The sequence below is a fragment of the Pyrus communis genome, chromosome 6 (assembly GCF_963583255.1).
Source record: "Pyrus communis chromosome 6, drPyrComm1.1, whole genome shotgun sequence".
Lineage (NCBI taxonomy): Eukaryota > Viridiplantae > Streptophyta > Magnoliopsida > Rosales > Rosaceae > Pyrus > Pyrus communis.
The window spans coordinates 9,392,198-9,414,278 of record NC_084808.1 but is presented as its reverse complement, the minus strand read 5'-3'; the positions used below and the strand labels follow the sequence as shown (position 1 = coordinate 9,414,278).

General features: G+C 38.5%; 1 pseudogene; it reads right to left on the bottom strand.

Annotated features, from left to right (window-relative positions):
• Window positions 1–681: 681 nt before the first annotated feature.
• LOC137735901 ((R)-mandelonitrile lyase 2-like) lies at window positions 682–10,705 on the bottom strand (annotated as a pseudogene).
• Between the last annotated feature and the right edge of the window lie 11,376 nt (window positions 10,706–22,081).

The following is a 22,081-nucleotide window of genomic DNA, read 5'->3' as shown; positions in this document are numbered from 1 at the left end:
TCCAGGTTCTAGTTAGACGTTCTTGTTGGTGGCTCACGAGAACTCTACGGCGGTTCTAACAGACTCCAATTAATGTAGGGTTTTCTTTCATATCCTGTATAATTAGTATTTAGCTTGTTGGACTGCACTTAGGTCATCTATGCTCTAATGATGTGTATCCGTGCTTGAAACATCTTCGCTCTCGCTTATATACTTACCTAGTGCAAATTAGTTAGTTTTGGTTTTTAATTACTCACATTTTCGTATCATTATCACTTCCGCATTGCGCTCATGGCTACGTCACCCTCACATGACAGCTAGCATGCCTCGATTTAGGTCGGGGTGTGTCAGTTTGGTATATTCCTTACCCACTGAGAAGTTCTCGTGTGAGTTCCCAGAAACAATACCGTGACGGCGTGGTTGGGGCCCAAGCAGACAATATCGTGTTACGGTAGAGTCAAGCCCAATATGTGGTGAAGGCCCGGGCCGGGATGTGACAATCTAATTTTATTAGATAACCTCAACATTAAAAGAGAAATATATTAAACATGAATAAAGAGGTACAGAGCCTGGTGCATAGAAAGAACACGTCCCTTTCTTGCAGCCAACCATAATCCCCAATAACTAATGGGGTTTATTATTAAGGCATTGAAAAGTAAAGGATAGTGCATAATTAAGGAAAATATCGGTTGGAATGTTGAATCACGCGGATGATATACCTGCCCAAGGTGGTCTCTCTTGCAGAATTTGAAGACCCATATACCTGCCCAAAGCACAAAAGTTGAAAGGAATGAAAAAGAGCAACATGGCATAGATTTCTTTACAAGCAATTCATACAAGCAAATAAGTTCTGAAAAATTCAAGATATTTGGCGATTATATATCACATACCTGCCTAACATCAGATAGAAGCCCATAGGGTGGCTCACCGGTGTGACAGGGAATGTGGAAGAATCAACAACGCGTAATGCATCGATCCCACTAACACGCAAACCACCGTCAACCACCTTTCCAATAATGCGTCCACCGTGGTAATGCCAATGAGGCCAATGAATCATGACAAAATGTTTCGAGTGCATCATTTATTTGGTTATTTGGAAAAGGTACTCCTAAAAAGGTGAAGCCTTCTACATCTGGAAAATCTTGGGTTTTATACGGTTTAAATGCATCAGTCCTTAATAAATCACCGAATTGTTTCATGCCGCTAACACAATGAGCAAGGTCGGTGGCATTGGAATAGTAATGGAATATAACGTTTGGGCCAATACACATCATTAGATGAATTTAGCGCGAGAGAACCATGAGATAAAGGTCCTGGAACTTTGTTAGGAATGTGAATGAAAGTTGAATTTGGTAGGGGGTAAGACTGACAAGGGAAAAAACTGTAGGGTGGAACAGTAAGTAGCCCACCCGAGATGGAACATTGCCAGAAATTGTTTCTAATGCCCAGAGCTATTACAATTGAGCCTTCTACTGGATTTGGGAGCAAAATGTTCATGAAATTACGAGGATTACTGTACAGAAAATGACCAACGTAAGGATGGTCAATAACAACTGGGATTCCAAGAGATGATAAGTAAGACGAGATGATAAGTAAGACTCTGGGCCAACACCACTAAGTAGTAGAAGTTGATGAGCACATATTTTACTATTTATTGTACTTTGAAAGCTACATTTTCTTGTGTTATGTTTGGACTTCAACAAAAGAAACTTCATGGTTTTATGTTTTGATGGCCAAATTAAGGAGATGAAATAGATCCTACGAGAAAATATGCCCGCACGTTGCTGCGGGACTTGAATGTATTAGTCGCAACAAGCATGAATAGTTTCCACACAAAGCAACTAAAAGGACATAGCAGCTAAGAATCAATGAACAATTGGGACATCTTACTCATATGTGAGAGTCAATCCCTATTTCAAATCCCTATTGAACAAAAGTCCTATTTCTTCTTCAAATTGAATCGACATCATTGATCAAGCAATTAAACATTCCTATTGGCAAATAATTGACCCAAGAGTTGAGCAGATACATAGGGATTGGAAAAAGAGGACGCAATTAAACCATATAATTTAACAAAAGTAAAGGACAACACAACTCTTCGAATTAAACTATATATCTAATTTACGAGAAAACTTTGTAAAATTGATAGTTTACCTGATATAAGCACTTAATTTTCCTATTTAAAACAGTTTACCCATTCTTGATAAGTAAAATATAGCTTAAGCTTAATTTATTAACAGCTTAATGCAGTTCAAAAGTATTTTCTGTTGTGGCGAGAAGGAGAAGCTAGAGTCAACCCGCCTTAACTTTTAACTTTTTCTAGATGCACATGTACAGTTTACCTGCACCCTCATACCATGTGTCTTGAGCTATTATCTATCCTCCACTTGCAGCATTTTCTCTCTTCTGCATGGGAATCTCGACACCAAACAGTTTCATCTATTACCGGTTAATGGAGATGTCTTCTGCACGACTGGATTACAAAGGGAGAGAAACAGTATTAGAAAAACACATTATACTCAAAATCATCATTAAAGATATTTTCAAACAAATCACAATCCATTACACAAAGTGGATCCAACTCCAAGGCAAGACTAAGCCAACACACAAACTGTATAAAAACCCAATAAAAGTAGAAGTGTAACAATATTGTTATGCATGTAGATTTATTCTCACAGATAACAAATATAAGAATTTGATGATCTTGTTACTCAAGCTCCAAGGAAAAATGAAATAAAATTCAATGGTTAAAATTAATCCTTATGTAAATGTATTCCCCACATCTATATCATTCAAGTACAACGAAATTCAATGGCTTAAACAAAAAATAATAATAATAATAATAATCCTGATTAACTTGAGTTCAATACATTCAAGTACAACGTAATTGAAATCTGTGCAAGAGATTCCATGAAAACATAACATACAAACAAAACTTAATTGAAAGCAGAAAGAAAAACTTGGATATGAGAACCCATAAACACATTGTACCATACATTGTACCATAAAATGGCTCTACATGAGAGGGAGCGAGGGAAGAAAAAGTGTGTAGAGAGAGAACGCACTGAGTCATAAATCTTGAAACATCCCAACGTTACAAAAGCAGTAGTACAAAATACCTCACATAAAGATAGAAGAGCCCAACAATAAGTAAGAAAGACATTAGTTGCTCCATCTATAGCACATTTTGCAACAACAGTTGGGCTCTTGAAACTAAAAGACCATAAATACATTTATGTAAGGGTAATCGGAACAAAAAAATGGTATTGAAAGTCGATTACGGACTACTCCGGTGTTTACCCAATATTGGGGAGTCAAAAATGTGGGAGACCATGCAAATTTTGGAATCCAACTCCAAAACTTGGAGGAATTGGATTCCTTACAATTTGGTGGAGGTTGAATTCCGAGTTATTGGAATGCATTTTTCCTCCCCATTATACCCTAAAAAAATATAAACAATCATTGGAGACCGAGCATCACACACTCATAAATAAAAGATTAGCAACCTTTACTTCAAGATAAACATAATGCAAACAGAAGAATAAAACTGTAACAAAAAACTTTGCACACAAACTTTTGCACTGAAGATGAGAATTAAAAGAATCACACCAGACTTACCCTTTCAAATATAAATCTTGGACCTACAGATTCAGAAAAAATCTGTGAGCCATTCACATATACCTGTCAAAGTGCACAACACCATTAAATGCTAGAGTTGACATCTACCTGTTCATCCACAGAACAGATACAATGAAGGAGACACAGAAAACAAACCAAGCTTCGAGTCCCGATGTCTAATCTAAATTAGAGAATGCTCACCCAGAAGACAAAGTAATACACATTTCTTAGGAAATTGTTTTACAGTAGAGGCTATATAAGTGATCATTTCAGCAACCTATTGTTGAACCTGCGTTTATCAAGACATAACAAAGTAAAGCAAACCAAAAAGGGCATTGTTAAATCTTCCTAACTAAAAATTCATAAAGTAACACCACCAAAACAAACAAAAAAACGTTGTTACATCTTCCTGCATTTAAATCTTCCTCACTTTAAAACAAAAATAAAGGAATATGCCCACCGTAAAAAGTAACACCACAAAAAAAACAAAAAAGAACAAAAAAAAAACAAAAAAAAAAAAAAAAAAAAAAACCAAAAAAATACTTCGTAAGGACAGCACTCTTGCTAAGATACCCCAAAAATGGCTTCATCCGCGGTGCAATTTTTCATTATATCTGGATGGAGAGATAATTCTATCTTGAAAAGAGACGCAACCTGGTCCCGGAGTTCTCGGAGTTGAAGATCCTTCGATTCAAACTCCAGTTATCTATTATATTCTTCTTGTGTTACTTAAGCAAGAGACCAACATGGCAATGGGAATCTACAAAAAGGAAAAACGAAGAGAAGATATAAAATAGTAGACAAATGGTCATAGTTATATTAATTGAAATTGTTCAAAAAAAAAAAACAAACAATGTTGAATACATACTTCCTTAGAATAAAAAAAATTGATTAATTTATTATAATGGTTTCTTGGAACCCAAGTAGAAAAGGATACAACTTAATAACAATGGAAGCCACATACCTATGTCATTTCTTATTCGGAATCAAATACAGCATATTTCTTATTCGGAAACCAGAAATTTCAGACTGCAAGCTCGAGACTTCCATACCTCAAATCGAAGTCGGCATGCTGTCTAGCAGTCCAAACCATGATCCTTGATAAATTGAACTTCCTTCTTTGATCGAACAATCGAAAAATAGATAAATTAGGCAGCATGTCATATCAATATAACACCCCTATACGTACACACACATACCAAAACAGCCTACATTCAGATTTGCATCATATCCTTGTTTCTAATTCTCTGGGAAATTTTCACAAACACCTAATAGGCAAGATTTGCTTCCATTTAAAAGAAATCTAATTTAATCAGTGATCTCAATTGCATGTATATCTGAACGACCATGCTTGTTAGTCAGTCATGTTATAGGATGTATTTAACACTTACCAAGCGGTTCCAAAACAACATCCTCCATACATATTATGTTGCCAAACCATGAATCAAGACCGAACTTTCCTACTTTGGTAATGTAATCTCCTAGTCTAGTTACAATTTGGTTCCTGTATTTTGAGCTGAAAACAATTTTGGTCCCCTAAAAGTTGCCAATGGCACCCGACTTGTAACTGGAAAACAACTCAGACACAACTATGAAAACTTAAAACTCGAGGCACCAAAGATTGAAAACAAAGAAACCAAAATAGTTAAATTTACTCTTTTATATCATACATACCATTAAAAATTTGTTTAGAGATAAAAATGGTAGTCATAGTAGAGAATCCAACATGACCAAAGAAAGTGGATTTCGTCACTTTCTAGTGCTATTATATTTACCGTGCTTGAGACTATTCAAAGATGAAAAAAGTGGAAATTTCATGCAATATGAAAACAAATCCCTGATAGTTAATACTGCTTACCATAGAAGCTAACAATCTTATTTTGTACGAAAAACATGAAGATCACTAAAGGACACCAGAATATAACTTTCATCAATGACATACTTTATGAGAATTTTGGGTCCAAAAGTGGCTCCAATAAAATAAATTTAGGCTCGTATATGCAATATATTAACATGAGAAAAAAAACATGCATACCTAATGAAATAATGAGGAGAATGGCCTTTGACCATTTATTGTCTTTGATACAACTCTTTTCATCCATGCCTTCATGTTTGTATCTTTTGGGACATTGACATGAATAATTTACAGGTGAATTTATGCATGTTTCAATATCTGGAAAGTAAGGAACCATGGACGAACATCAGTTAAAATCCCAATTTTTAAATTGGTTGAATTGGGAAGAACCATTTGTACATTCACATGGTGTTGAGAGAAATAACCTTGAAAATAAAGCACTATACATACACAAAATCTGTTCAGTATAAAAAGCAGCAAGAAACTAATGTAATTTTCAGCTTCTAACTCATCCATTTGATCAACATATTGATGGAACAAATGTAACTTTCAGTTTCTAACTCATTCATTTGATCAATATCATCCAAGTTAGAAAAGATAGAACGTAAAAATGATTAGGATATATAAATAGGGGCTTCATCTGAGTCAATATCAGCCACCATTCCCAAAAAAATTGATGTCAGGACTCTGCCAAGCATCTATGAAACCCCTTCAAAGAAAGACACTTGTTAAGGAACAAAATGGTAAAGAATACGAAAGGTAAGTAGTGACAATCATCAACTCAGCTACATATCCAACACAGTAGCCAATGTCTTCCTCTCTTTTAGCAATATGCAAATCCCTAATCTGCAAACAATAATTTGGAATCTTGAGATACCAAATCGACTTCAACAGGGTTTGAAGGTTGCATTTTTCATAAAATTTAAAAACTAAAAGCAACAACAATATTAATAAGTGAGCACTTACCAAAAAATAAAGGAATGGAAACAGCGATGATATTGTCAGTACTACAAAACGATCATCAAACAATAGATCAGGGTTAAAACATTTATAAAAAAGTTAGAGGATGGTGCAGATATAAACATTACTTAACAAAATTGATAAATGATTTCGAGTGTGACAAAGCAATCAAATTACAGGATCAGCTCTTCCGCCTTCAAACATGCTCATTAAAACCATATTAAATTTCACATTTTTAGGCGAGGGTAAACTACCAGAAACGAAAAGGATTTATACCTTTTATCAAAGATCTACAGCCTTGGTTCCTCCGCCATTGCTTGTCTTCTCCGGTCTGGGTTTTACATTCCTGGCAGTCTCTTCCTTCCCTGGTAGTTTTTTGTCCTACAAAGACAAAAAAAATAGGATTAAATTCTAAACGCAAGGTTCCTTGATTCTTCCACTTCAGAAATTTGTTGTCGCATAGCCAAAAATTAGAGAAAATAAGCTTTGGTTCAGAACTTACTCACTCTCTGCAGACATGGGTTCCTCCTCAATTTTTGTCATCCTCCTCTTTCTGCGATCTCTCTCTCTGTCTCTCTCCTTGTCTCTGTACAATCGTTCTCTCCGTCTCTCTCTCTCTTTGTGCGTTCTTCCCTCTGTGCAAGCGCATACTCACCAACTCCCTCAATCAACTCTCTCCATTCTCTGTCCGTGAAGCATCAATAATTTGAAAACCCAGTTCGATTTTTCATTGCTCAGATGGAGAAAATTGAGGAATGAAAGAACAATTTAGGGCTAGCACTAAAGTTGGGAGAGATGGAGAGTTGGGAGAAAGCAAGAGTCTGAAAGAGAGAGAAAGAGAAAGGATTAGAGAGAGGTTGAGTGTGACAGAGATGAAGGGAAAACACGGGATGGGATTACCAATCCCTGAAATCACTCTCCCTACCCCCAAATCCCTGAAATCACTCATCTGAACGTGAAACAGAGCATGGTCCCATCGACCCCATTCCGGTTCAGAAACAAAGGAAATGAAAGTTCCCCTCAAACCAATGCTCGTTCAATCACCGACACCAACATTTGATTTGAGGAGAAAAAAATCAACCCTAACCCCCTTTTTGGCAGCCTCACTCCTCCCTCTCCCTTCCCCTCCCTGCCATCCCACGCCTCTTTCCCAAAAATCTGTCCACAAATCCTCCCACACCAAATTTAGATCAAACCCTAATTTCCAGAATATTGATAAAAATCGACAAAAAATATATACAACTGGCACGTTACCATTGATACGAGTTCTGGTAAGGAGTGCGGCGGCGAGGTAAGGCGAGGTGTGCGACAACGAGGGGAAGGCGAGGTGTGTGACAGTGAGGCGCCGAATCGACTTTGTCGTTGAGGCGGTGGCAATAAATCGAAATTTTCAATCTGAAACTGAAGAGGTGGTGGCAATCTTGTAAATAAACTGAAATGTGGTTCGAAACAGTGTCCATTTCTACTGCGATTTCACCTCCTCCTTCTTTAGACTAAAGTAATTATTTTCCCTTTTTGTTTGTCACACATGTTGGCTGGCATATTGTCCATATTGTGATATGCTTTTATCATAATAATGATATGTAGTATGACAAATTAAGAGAAAAGTAGGGCATTTGTCTCACATACGATTCTTCCTTATTCTTTTCATGAGCACATGACTAGCACAAGTAAGGGATGGCCTACTTTTCATTCAAATCGACAGAAGAGAGGCAAGTCCATCTTTAATCCAACTTTTCTGGACCTCCAGCTGCTGACACTCTTGCAGTAGAGGAAGAGATTTCAATCGAGCAAAGATCAAAGAAAGATGGAGGATCAATCTCTTAATTTCATCTTTAAGTCAGGGGACTTCACCAAGAGTATAAATATGAGAATTTGGATGCTAAGTCCTTTTTGTTGGTGTGGGGATTTGATCACTTTCAGAATTAGAGGATATCCATTTGGGAAAATACGATTACCATTTCGAAACAACCAGGGAATCAAAGAGGGCAACATGAAGGCTATGTCTGCAGCGATTAAACCCAAGAGGCACAATGTAATAAATCAGTGATTAAGTCTTTGTCGATTACGGAAAGTAAATGAATCAGAAGGGGGAAGAGAAAGGAAGAAAAAGGAGCGGCTGCTTGGCATTAATTTGGCAATGTTTTGCTGATCATTAAGGATCACTGAAGAAGGAATGGGCAGGAGAAGAAAGAAAATAAAAAGGGAAGGCAGAAGGCAGACTAGAGGTGCAGAAAGGCAGGGGATTTTTCAGGCTTTTTGTAACCTAAATTTTCTTCTTATTTCTTATGGATTCAGTACCAATTTCAATTATGTTTCGGAACTAATTTCATTTTGCTAGGGCTACGATGTAGCCTAACCATGATTGCTTAATATTTTAGTTTAATTATTTATGAATTTGCATCCCCTTAAGTATCATTTTGTTGTGCTTATGAACTTGATTTTAATTCTTTTGATTAGCTACCACTTGGGTTTGAATTGAGTGTATGTGATGCGAGTTAACGCATATGCCATGTTGTTAATTTGGTTTAGCGTCTTGCAAATGGTACCATGAATTCCTTGTTATAGATGCCATACACTAGGTTTCATGCAGGTTTTTTAAGTTAGTTCCCAAATTATTAATGAACTTTTGTGTGTTTAGTAGTCTAGATGCCATAGATTATTAGCACATATGAGTATACATAGTAATCTAGATGTCATGGATGCTATATGAATTAGAGGAACTAGATCGTCAAGTTGGATGTTTATTTGTTAATAATTAACTGTTGAAATTAAGTAGGATTGGTTATGGTGAATCGGATGCTCTAGTGTTTTTCCCAATTGAACTATAATTTGTTTACTTTGTCGTTGTCATCACTTAGCTAAGTTCATTTCATTTTATTTACAATCGCCATTTCAAAATTCTTATTCAAATCATCAATTTTTCTATTCCAATTCGAGTGAAACTTAAATTTAGTTAGATAGTTAGAATTACATTCGATCTTAGTTGGAACGATCTTGTGCTTGCCTACTATATTATACTACGATTCATACACTTGCGAGCATTAAAATTTGGACTTAATTGGGTTGATTTCGATTAATCTAATTTTGGCAACAGAAGCTGAGGAGTCCCCATTGTCCCTGCACTCAATATAACTTCTCCTTGATTGCGTACGTATGCCCGATGAGAAATCCCATTAGAATCCTTAAATATGACTCCTCTTGCTGACAAATCTGCATTATAAAATAGCTTATAGTTAATATCACACAAATATAACAAAAATAGGGCAGCTTTATTACCATTTCCAGTATTTGGCCTTACCTTCATTCCATTGATGGTTTAAAATAATTAATTATTAATTTAAAGTGCAGCATGAGACAGAGAAACTAGGATGTTTTAGAAAACTTAGATGCAAACGTACTTGATTCAAAAGTAGAAGAGATGAGGATCTTCTCTATGTTGGCATGAACCGCAACTCGCAAGTTGTCTAGGTCTCCTTTGTTAAGTAGTTCATCAGCTGCATGTCTCGTTCCATTATTGTCAAAAGTTGAGCCAGTGATTCTAGTTCCCAGTACGTGATCCAAACTGAATCCGTTGTCTGGTATAACGCCAGCCTCCAAAAATACTTCTTGTGTAACAGTTTGCCAGGCGAATGCATTTGGCTTGTACACAATAGTGTCTTCGATCCACTCATATGTTGCATTAACCAAATCCATGTCCCATTCAACTCCTGATTGACTAAAGAATGAAATGTTAGCTCTTGCGTAAACGCCAGCATTGATTATGCTCGTGCCGCCGAGGATCCTTCCTCTAACAGTAGGAATACCATCTTCTGACATGATCCTTCGAACTGGTGTCTCTCCATCATCTTCTTGCTGGAGATTATAAACAAACCCATCTTGAGTCACGACATTCGGATATGATGTAGGAAAACTTTCCCTTTCTAAAACGAGCACCAAATAGTTTAAGATAAAGTTGCTGCCAATGGACACCCTGTGGTGCCCCCTCCAACTACGATGTAGTCATATACTTCTTCTTGTGGAAGATCAGTGGCATTAACCACAGATTTTGAGTAGCTAAAATCTGAAAAATGTAAAAGAGAATTTTCTTAAGTACAAAGGAAGAATAATGGTTTCAGAAGTTTATCATAAGTAGCACATCTACTTTGTAGGCATCTTTATGTTTTTCTATTTTTTTATTTACATATATAGTTTACCATGCTCAGAAGGAGTGGCCAACGATTGAACCTCTGATTGAAGATGGACACAAAGTTGCAACACCAATAGCACACGAAACACCATTGATTTCTCCATTTTTGAATCCTGGAAGACGAACGTACTCCCCTGAAAATTCAAAACACTTGTATGGTTTCATCTAGATTTATTCATTTTGTTTGTCAATACTCATTAGAGAATAGTATATATTAACAACAAAAGGGTCATTAATTTACAAATTTTGAAGTTCTTCTAATATTTGGAAGTTAGTAAAATAGACGATAATTGGCAAATATATTATAAAAGGTAGGAAACTTTACGGACGAGATATTGAGTATAGAATTTCTTTTTCAGATGTGCTTCTAGGATTTTGTTAATAAACTTCTCCAATGCAGGATACAAAGATGGACCTTGTATGGAAGCAACACTTGTATCCTCAAGAAAAAAACAAGCTCAAACTTCTCTCAATAACTCTCCATAATCTTGAAACCGAATGCTACTGAATGGCGAGTATTGCGTGCAGTGAGCATCGCTCTTTATAGACGGTGAAGGCATCTATATACAAAGAAAGGTCATAACTTGAGAAAACGAAGGGACCTTTGTAAAGGCCATGACTGGCTTACGTGGCACTTTTCTGGTGCCAACTCAACGACGGAATGCGAACGTGTTGCTACGTTCCAGGTATAAAAAAGTAGAAAAATCTTAACTCTAGCATTAAACCTATTGAAACATGATCCTCTCACAAATCGTGCACCATGTATAAAACTAGAAAAATCTTAACTCTTGTATTAACCCTATTGAAACATGAGCCTCTCCCAAATCCTGCACAAAGATCACATGAAACTTTTTTTATTTGGGTTTCATATGCGGACCATACTTACGGAGATGAGCAACTATTTTGGGATATCCACAAAATATAGCTAATGTGTAATTTAGTCTTTAATAACATGTTATTAACTTACTGTGCAACCTAATAATTGAAATTGTTTATTCTCTTTTATTAACTTCTAAAAATAATTTCTTGGTTTATCTCTTTCTTTCTCCCCTGACTCCGGCTTGGGATCGGCGACAGCCCCTCTCCCACCTCCTCCCGGCTCTGCTTCTAGCCCTTCTCCCCTTCCCGTCCCACCCTCTTTACCTCCTCTCCCTCGCTCGCACATGCGCCTCCTACTTTCATCATACTTCTTTTATTCCCACTAATTCTATTGGGATTGGTGTATGCATAGCAAGTGTTGCCTCCCTTTCCCACTGCTTTGTAGGCAGCTTGCCGACCTTTGTTGTTTTCTTCCTAAAATCAAGCCCATACCAATCACATCAAAGTAGTTGCATCATAGCCAATTCAATTCAATAGCTTAGTGACCTTAGGTTCGATCCACTAGCAGACAAAGAATTAGGTAAGAAAAATACATGATGTATCACGCAGTCTCCCAACATCAATTGCAAATGATGTGTGTGGCCCCCTCCCTACCACCCACCCCCCCCCCCCCCCGGTGCGCGCGTTGTTGAAGTCTGTTATGAGTATTGTTTAATCTCTAGTTGTGACTCATTCTTTCTACCAAGCTTTTCGTTGGTAAACAACCAACACAACTTACTATGATTCTTCACTAATCCTACAGGCTTGACTAAGTTAAGCTCTCTGGAGGGAATTTTTTTTGTATCAATCTATATCCATGGCGAAAGTACTCTGCTGCGCCGACACTGACACTAAGAGATGAAAGCTAGGAAAGCAAATAGAATTAGATACCCTATGTGTCGATAAACGATTTATACTCGTCGTCATTCTTGCTGAGATAGGGTCAACTTTATTTGGCAAAGTAGGCAAAAGAGTTGCCTCTCATCTGTTGGACATCCCTTTCTTTTTCTGGTCATCTAACTTTTAGCTTTCCCTTTTGATTTTGGCTAGTTATATGGTTTTGGGTAGGATTTCTTGTTGTGGTGGTTTAGATACACCTTATATGGTTTGATTTCCATGGTGGATGTGTGTTCCTTGACTGATTGTGACTGAGCCGCCTTACTTGGCTAAATCTTTGGTGGCCTCCCATAGCATCTAAAATCTCTCTACAAGCAGTATGCACCTCCACGTGGAGACTTGTTGATAGATGGTTTTCTTCTCGGCTTAGGTAGTTTTTATTTGTTTTGTCCTGTTTAGCAGTTCTATTGTTTATGCATGATTGTTCTTGTAATAGGTTTTGTGTGCCCTAGGTCTAGGTGTCGATGCAAATTTCTATTGTCTTTAGTCTTGACGAAAATTAGCCCGCAAAACAATCAACCCCTTTGATCACAGGCCTAAAGCTTTACACGCCCACGATGAGTGGGGGGGGGGGGGGGGGGGCAGGGGGAAGGTTGGTTAATGGATCTCCAATGCCTAAGTTAGTCTTTTTGAAAAGAGTGACGTGTTTAGGGTTTTTCTGTATGAAGAAAAGACGTACCCCTTTTGGTGGAGAAATGGGGTACTTATAGAAGAGGTAGTCGACTATTAGGGTTGATTTGGTGAGAATAAATATTCCCAAGATATTGTGTGAATAATATCTTCGAAATAAATGTAATTATCCTTAATTAAATATAATTGGGCTTACTTACTTGATAAGGTTTGTCTTTAATTGGGAGTGTATTAATAATAGAATTTATGGATAACCATATTATTAAATACCTTTGATTTTTTTCACGAGTAGTGGACGGGCAGTGGAGCTCTAAGTATTCATAGTTTGTAGCTTGCATGTCCTAGGATGTTGAGCTGTGCTTGGGACGCCTCTCCATTTAATGAGGGCAGTCTTGTCTTTTTCAGCTAAAAGTCCATATGTCGCCTCCAGGAATTTTGAGATTCTTTTTTGCTCCACAAATGTCCCCATGGCTATTACTCTGCTCACAAGAAAGGGCAGTAAGTGTAGAAATCCCAAGTTGCATTAGTAAGCCTGAAGTCGTTTCCCAATTTGATGTAGTTTCTCACTTTGAATTGGGATTTAAATTCTTCTAGGAAAGGGATTTTAATCACCACCAAAATCTAACAATTGTTCCTTGTGTCATTGTAGGATTTTTTTTCGAACATGTCTTTCTCAAGCCACAAAAATGATGAATTTATCTCGCCGTTGCATCACCAGGGTGGATTTGCATGTAATTTAGGCTACTTCAAGACTGCTCATGTCAATATAGGTTCCGATGAGCAGTTTAAACACTTCCATGAGATGTTCAACCATGCAATTTCGTCTAGGGTTCATGTGAAGTGGACCAAGGAAGGTAGCAGCCATGCGTCGTATAGATCTTGGAAAGCTATCAAGTTTCACCCCTACTACTTCATGTTGAGGTTCACCTTTCCTATTCCTCGATTCTTCCAGGAAATGATCTGCTCCATGAAGTGTGCTCTTGCTCAATGTTTTCTGAATGTGGTTCACGTGATGGTAGGGTTCCATAACTTGAGTAGGTTATTTGACATGGACTTGACTACCAATGAGTTTTGGTACTTCTTCGAATAGGCCACATCAATGATGTCAGGTAGCTGAGGACCCACCATAGGCTTTTTAATCATTCAAGCAAACAGGATCATGATTAGGCCAGGGAAACCTAGAAATCAGCAGAGAATGGGAATCTAACTCAAGCCTAGGTTGCACGTTCCGATTGCTTTCATCGGTGGTAAGTAGGCTGCTTAGTCTCTAAGCTGCTTTATGTTTTTGTTGAGCTGCGATCTAATTTATCTTCCTCTGTTTATGTAGATTCGGAATTTGGCTTAACTTCTAAGACTTCTCCAGACATGAAGAAGGTGCACAACCTCTTGGGTAAACCTGTTGAATATCATGAGTAGCACTGGCTGATTAGTACTCTTCATTGGGAGAAGGGTGGGCTGCCCTCGAAAGAAGATATCAAGTAGATTAAGGCTGAGGTATTAGCTCGGTCGATTGTTGTTGTAAAGCCTACTAATATTGGGGGGTGGAAAAAAGAGATATATGTCGCCTGCTTGAGAGCCATTAGTGGATGAAAAGCTAAAAACTTCCTCCACTGCTCGAGGGTCCATCCACTGCTAGGAAACTCGTGATTGACTCAACTTTTTCCAAGGGGAAGAAAGAGGCTACTGGTTTTGACCCATTGAAGCCTACTGCTCCGAAGGTGGCCGTAGATGAGCTTGTGAAGTTGGCTGCTCTAAAGGTGGCTAAAGCAATTACTAACAGGATTACATAATGTAAAAGTTCTATCATGCCTTCGGTATCTGGATCTGCATTGAGACATCCTCTGAAGCTAAGTTTGGCTTGATTTCAGTGAGGCTTGGAAGGTTAATTTTGCAAGTGGGGTGGCGCATGGGCCAGTTCATCCTGCTGCTAGCATCGATTCTACTGTTGAGAAGGAGAAGTCTGCTCATAGGAATAGCAGTGAGAGATCCACTAAGGCTGCCTCTGGAGAGTTTACGAAGATTTGTGCGCTGTTGAAGCCTGATTTGCTTGAGGATCTAGAAGTATGCGCCAAGTTTGTTGACGACATTGGTAAAGTCGTCAATTCAAGTTCCTTTGCTAAGAATACAGTCCATTCTTGCCCGAGTTCTCTGCTCGTTATGATGCAAAAGACTGTGGCCTTGGCAGCCGAGTCCATGTGTGTTAATCAGGATGAAGCTAAGGCTGCTATGGAGATGGAGTTACTCATGGTGCCTAAAGCTCGCTTGGTTGTAGAGAAGATGAAAGAGTTAGAGTCTAAACTTGTCGTTTTGAAGGGGTCTGATGTCTCTACCTCCATTTCTCTACAACTTGAGACCACTCACTTGGAGGTTGTTGACTTGAAGGCTAAGCTTGACGTGATCTATAAGAAATATGATGATGTAGAGAAAGAGATTAGTCGTTACATACCTCAAATTCAAGGTCTTGAGGGTGTCGTTTAAAAGCTCGGTTCGCCTTCTATGCAAAGGATAAAGATTTGATCGCTACATATAATTAAGTGATCATTTTCCAGAAAATCGTCATGAGACTCAAGCCCAAGGAGTTAGAAGTTCAGGAGGCGCTGAAGATCAACGAGAGCCTGAAGAAGGAACTGAATGAGCTGCAACATGTTCGTGCCGATTTGCTTGAAGAGAGCTAGCAACTGAAGGGCGAGAAGGTGAATCTTGAAGCTTCGCTTGCCTAGGATCAAGCTGATTTTTACAAGCTGGGCTTTGAGTTCGCTGGGAAAGACTTCGAAACCCTCTCCATTTCTCCATATGATCTATTTCCTTTTTCTTTCAAGGCCACTCTTGGTAAGATGTTGGTGAGGGTGACACCCATGCTGGGGTAATCGTGGATAGTGTTGCCCAGGCTGGGGCTGCTGAACATGAAGTGTTGGTCGGTGTCGTTGCTGAGAGCGATGCGACTATTGAAGGCGTGGCGACCGAGAAGTCAGAAGGTGTCCAAGCTGTTGAAAAGTAGTCTTTTATTTTAAACTTAGGAATTTTCTTCTTTTCCCTTTTTGTTTTCTTTTGCTTGAACTTTGTTGGCTTTCGAGCCAGTTTATCAATTAGCTAGTAATGTAATAAACTATTTTCTTCTCTTTAGTTCATCTTTGTTCCTCTGCCTTAATAAAGCGTTCGGCCGTATGATGAGTGGCTAAGCAGGTTGCTTCAAAAAGGGTAGGCAGGCCCACTTCATCACTTTAGGCACTAGCTTTGTTGTAGTTGTATGACTTTCGCATGCTTGAGCCGTCTTTCGAAACAGTTAACTTATAAGGCTGGCAGCCGAAAACGTTACTTTCAGAGCAGACAAATCAACATAGCCTTTATAGTTTTCAATTTCACATCAGTGGTACACCAAACTTTTGTTCATTAGACCATCCACATGTTCGCTACTTTTTAATAAGCAGGCAAGCTTATTTAGCTTATATGGCCCTAGGTTTAGTGTACAACCTTTGCAAAGCTGTTAACCATCGAGCCGACAGCCATATGTCTTACTTATAAAAGCAAACGAATCTGTGTGGCTTCTTGGCTATTAGTTATGGCTTTCTAAGGTGTTGATTCACCAATCTTTTGAGCTACGTGGCCTGTATCACAACATAATAAGATTGTAGGGACACGAAATTCACTAACTTGTCATAATAGAAATGTGCAGTTGTATGGAATTTCATGGGTAGTGGTTCGAAATAACACTTTGCACTTTATATAAATGATTATGTAGGTTGCGTAGCAAGTAACACAACACTTTAGGAATCAGTGTAAACCTAAAGGGCTGCTCTATGCCTAACAGGGGTAAAACTCGTAAGCTGCGTAGCATGTCTGCAGTTGATAGAGTTATGTATGAGCACGCTAACTATTAACGTCTCACAAGAATGTGAGGTTGTATGAGTTTGTGCGGCTTAACTACTTGAAGGGCAAGTCGTAAGCAGTCTTTTGGAATTCGTGGGCTACTTAGTGAACTGGCAGCATGTTTTAGGGTACCAGGGATAACAGAGATTGCAAGTTGGTTATATACAAGGTGCTCAGTCGTGACTACTGACTGGTCACATTAAGGATGCTCAACTACGTTGAACCTCTACGTGCAACCGAAGCTAGGATTTTATATCCACATAGAGATCATTTGTGTGTCATGCCATAAATGCTCAGCTGCTGATGCTAGTCTTGTCACATTAAAGGTGCTTAACCTTGGATGTTCCTTCATAGGCAGTGGGAACATTACGGCGTAACACGAAGATCGATAGTTGGTCACATATAGGATACTCAGCCGTTGATGCTAGTTTGGTCACATCAAATATGCTCAACTGCGATAGGCAAGTGGCTAACAAACAAACTACGTTGCGTGCCTCCTCCGTCTCTGAGGCTTGGATCCCCATAGACTAGGCCAAAGGCCAAAATCCTTCAGTAAGCTAAGTCTTGAAAATGACCATTGTGGCTAATTCTAGGAATGCCAGCAAAAGCCATCATGCTGCCAATTACACCAGGGCAGCCTGACCCATCCACGTCTGGATATTTGGAATGCTAGTTTACCTTCTCCTTAGGGGAGAGCATGGTTGGTCCCCAGAAGAGTGCAATTCTTGCTATAAGTCTTGTGTAGGGCGTAATCTTCATTACAATGTAGGAGTGATAAGTTGTTGTAGGCATGCAGTCGAGCTAAGTTGTGAATATCTTATGAATTCCTCATTGAAAGACGAGTGAAATGAATAAACTTTGTTGTAAGGTAGAAACTGCCTAACAACTGGATAGTCCTCAACTTGCGATGAATAAACTACCCTTGTTGCCTACTTTGCTGATCTTGTACAAAACATTATGCAATGCAATTCTTAAAAGACAACTCTTCAAGGGCATACAAACACAGTGATACACAAATGAACACTTGCTCATAATGCAACCAAGATGTGTCAAGGTAGGTGGATGAGATTAGAGATTGCCATCTTGAAGCCATATAACCAAGCACTTAATCACAAAAGCATTTTCAAAGTTAACCAAGCTTTTAATAATCTATTGATTTCAAGAAATAGCACTTCCTACATAATATGAACATAGGACAAGACTCATAAAAAGCAAGGCACAAGCCTTGGAAGAAAAGATAACTTTGGTGTCGAACTTTGAGTGAGGCACCAATTTAAGAAATGCCAAGGTCATTTGAATGAAGGCAAAATGAAGGGATTTTCCCATTTTTGATGATATACCATTTGATTTTTCAGAAACTTGGAAGTATGACCTATTAAGGGGATCTTGGAGCACTACACATGACATTCCATGGAAGGCCAAAATGAAGGGATTTTCCCATTTTTGATGATATACTATTTCTTTTGAAGACAACCCTTTCTTACAACACTCTCCTAATTGAATTTTTTTTTTTTATTTGGGGAGAGGACAAAAAGAAGATGAGAATTGATGCTTGGTTTCGATTCTAGAGTAAGTAAAGTCACTACCACTCAATTAGGACAAAACAACATTAAATTCAAAATCATTTTAAGATTTGGATAAGTAGAAAAATGATTTTGCACAGGCTGTCTAAGAGAATAAGGAGAACCTTTGACATCATAGTGAATAATTATCCAAGGCTAATTTACAAATTACAAACAATGTATAACAGTTAAGAGATTCATACAGAGAACATAATGAAAGTATCTGATGAGATAACTGTGTACACAAAAACATGCATAGAGACTAGACAAAAGATTCAACTCTTTGAAGCAACGCTATACAACCTATTCAATTCAAGTCACAAAGACTAATAGATCATTGAAGATCTTTGTACCTTTGATTATCTAGGGCTTTAGTGAAGATGTTAGCTAGCTGTCTTTCAATAGGCACAAAGGTTAAGGTAAGACTTTTACCTTCCACGAGATTTCTAATGAGATGGTGCCTTACATCTATATGTTTTGCTCTTGAATGTTGAACAAGGTTCTTATAAATATCAATAGCACTCATGTTATCACAATAAACAAGAAAAGTGAATTGAGAGATACCATAGTCGATGAGCATTTGTTTCATCAACATCAATTGAGTGCAACAACCTCCAACCGCCATATATTCTGCTTCAGCATTAGATAGTGAAACACAATTTTGCTTCTTTCTATGCCATGCAACCGATTGTTCCCAACATAGAAAGCTCCCTTGGAGGTACTTTTTTGATCATCAATACACCTAGCCCAATCAGCGTCACTATATCCAACCAAGTTGTTGTTGGTGTCATACTTATATTGTAGTATAAAATCAGTAGTTCCACTCATATATTTGGTAATCCTCTTAATTGCTAATAGGTGAGAATCCTTAGGATAACTTTGAAATCGAGCACACACCCCAATTATAAAGGCATTATCCAGTCTACTTATAGTCAAATAGAGTGAGGTTCCCATCATACTTCTATACAAAGTTTGGTCAACATCCTTGCCACTCGAGTCCTTGTGAATTTTGGTAAACGTACTCATTAATGACCTAGCAGCTTTTGATCTTTCAAGACCAAATTTCTTCACTAAATTTTTGGCATACTTGGCTTGAGAGATGAAAATGCCATCTTTTTCTTGCTTTACTTGAAGTCTAAGAAAGTCGTTCAGTTCTCTAACCTGGCTTATTTCAACTTATTGGTCATCATATCAATTAACTATTTCATAAGAGAATCAGAGGCATAGCCAACAACAATATGATCCACATACACTTAAGCAAATACAACATGAGATTTGTGACGATCCTCGAAGCCCTTTGGTTCTTCCACATAAACTTCTTCATTAAGATATCCATTCAGGAATGTGGTTTGGACATCCATTTGAAACAGTTGAACTTTAAATGGCATGCAATAACACAAAGAAGTCTGACGGATTCAAGACGAGCAACAAAAATGAAGGTTTCATCAAAATCAACACCTTCAAGTTAAGAGTATCCTTGAGCAACAAGTCTGGCCTTATTTTTTTTATCACTTTTCCTGACTTATCACATTTGTTCTTGTAAATCCATTTGGTGCCAATAACATTAATATTTGTGGATGATCAATAAGGGACCGAACTTCATTCATTTCAAATTGATTCAGCTTTTCCTGCATGGCCAAAATCTATTCCTCATTAGTTAAGGCATCTTTCACATTTTTGGGCTCAATTTGGGACACATAACACATATTTGCAACTTCATCAACAATTTGCCTTCGATTTCTAACACCTTTGTCAACAAGACCCACTTTTGCATCATCTCGATGACTTCTAGTCCACTTTGGCTTGTAATTGAACATGGTATGGGAATCTTGGTAGATACTAAATTCACTTTCTATGGCACTCTAGCCATCTTTCCGGTTGCTAAGAAACAAGAATGATGTACTCGACGCTCTTTTCGGGTTTCCATCCTACCTCATCTATTGGTATTTCATCTTAGATGACATGATCTTGATCGGTCTGCTTTGATTGTTATTAGGTCATCCTTCTGCACCTTAGCAACTTCTATTGGGATAAAAGACTTTTTCTTTGACACCTTCAAAACAGTGCATTGCCGAGATATGGTCTGGTTTCTCTGACTCCTCCTTTTGGGATGCGGAATCAGATTTTTCAGTAACACGACAGAGGTTATTGTGCCCAGTCTCACTAGCGAAGGCCAACCTAGAGTCCCATTATAAGGAAAGGGGTTGCTAATTATTATGGATGTCTACTTTAAGACTATTGGGTATGTTCTCATGTCGAGTGCTATTTTGCTGATGGCAGTAAAGGTGTGACTGTTGAATCTAGTAAGTACCTCTACTCGGCGGATGATTGTGCTTTCTAGGCCCATCTGTTGAATAACTGAAAGTTAAAGGAGGTTAACTGCAATGCCGTTGTCCACCATCATTCTATCAACTATGGCGTGGCCTAATTGGATATATTCAACCAAAGCATTGTCGTGTGGGAAGTCTACACATTCGATATCCTACTTGGTGAAGCCTACGATGGGTTTTGGGTTGAAGTCGGCTAGTTGGACCTACGAGACCGATATGGCCTACTAGATTTTCCCCTTCTCGGACTTGTTATGGCCCTCAAGTGTTCGGATTCTGCAAAGATGATGTTGATTCGAACTGTTTTGGCAGACGGCTTTTCATCTGCATCAGTGTTCTTCCTAGGTTGCGCAGCTGGTTGTCTAGATATCTATCGCATTCACTCTTCTTTACTAGCTTCTCTAGGTAATCTTTCCAAGTATAGCAGTTATTGATCATGAAACCAGGACCTTGGTGGAACACGTAATATTTGATATGATCCAACTTGGAGGTATCTCCCTTCGTCTATTTAGGCAGCTTAAAACAATGTTCGCTGTTGAGGTCTCAAAGGGTCTGGTTGATCAAGATTGAGAACTTGGTATAGTTGCTGGTGGTCGAGGATCAATCTTTGCGCTTAGCCTCCTAGTTACTCTTGTCGTTGAACTTTTTCTTATCCACCTTCTTCTGGGCTACTTCTAACTTCTTCAAAGGCCGCTTAGTGGCTTGTTTACTTGTGAGGCTTCGTCCCAAAGTGCATGATTCTCTGCTAGAGCAAATGAATTTTCTAGAGTCAAATCTTCTCATATGATCTGCTCGCCGAATAGCGAGTGGTCTGTAGGAGTCTTTTTTGGAAGGCTATGATAGCAATCGAGTCGTTGCAGCTGACTATCTTTGCTTTCTCCACTTTGAACCTCTTCACGTAGTAGCGGAGCGACTCCTTTGGGTTCTTGATGTTGAACAGGTGGTCGAACTTCTTCTTGATCGAGCGGTATGATGAGTATTCTTTGGTGAAAACCAAAGAAAGTTTGTTGAAACTCTGGATCAACCATAATGGCAGGGTATGGAACCAATTCCACACCTCGCTTGTAGGGTGGTGGCGAATATCTTGCACATGAGCATGTCATTGCTCCTGTAAAGGATCATGGCAATGCAGTAGTGCTTCAGGTGCCTCTCCGAGTCTCCGTCGCCTTTCAAATTAATGAACTACGGCATGTTAAACTTACGCGACGACTCTATTTGTTTGATCTCATCCGTGAAAGGTGACCTGCTCATGGTGGTGACGTCTTATCAGAACGCCTCGTTAGAGTGCCTCATTAATGGTTTCGATGCGCTGAAATCCGCACGATCGCTCAGTTAGGAG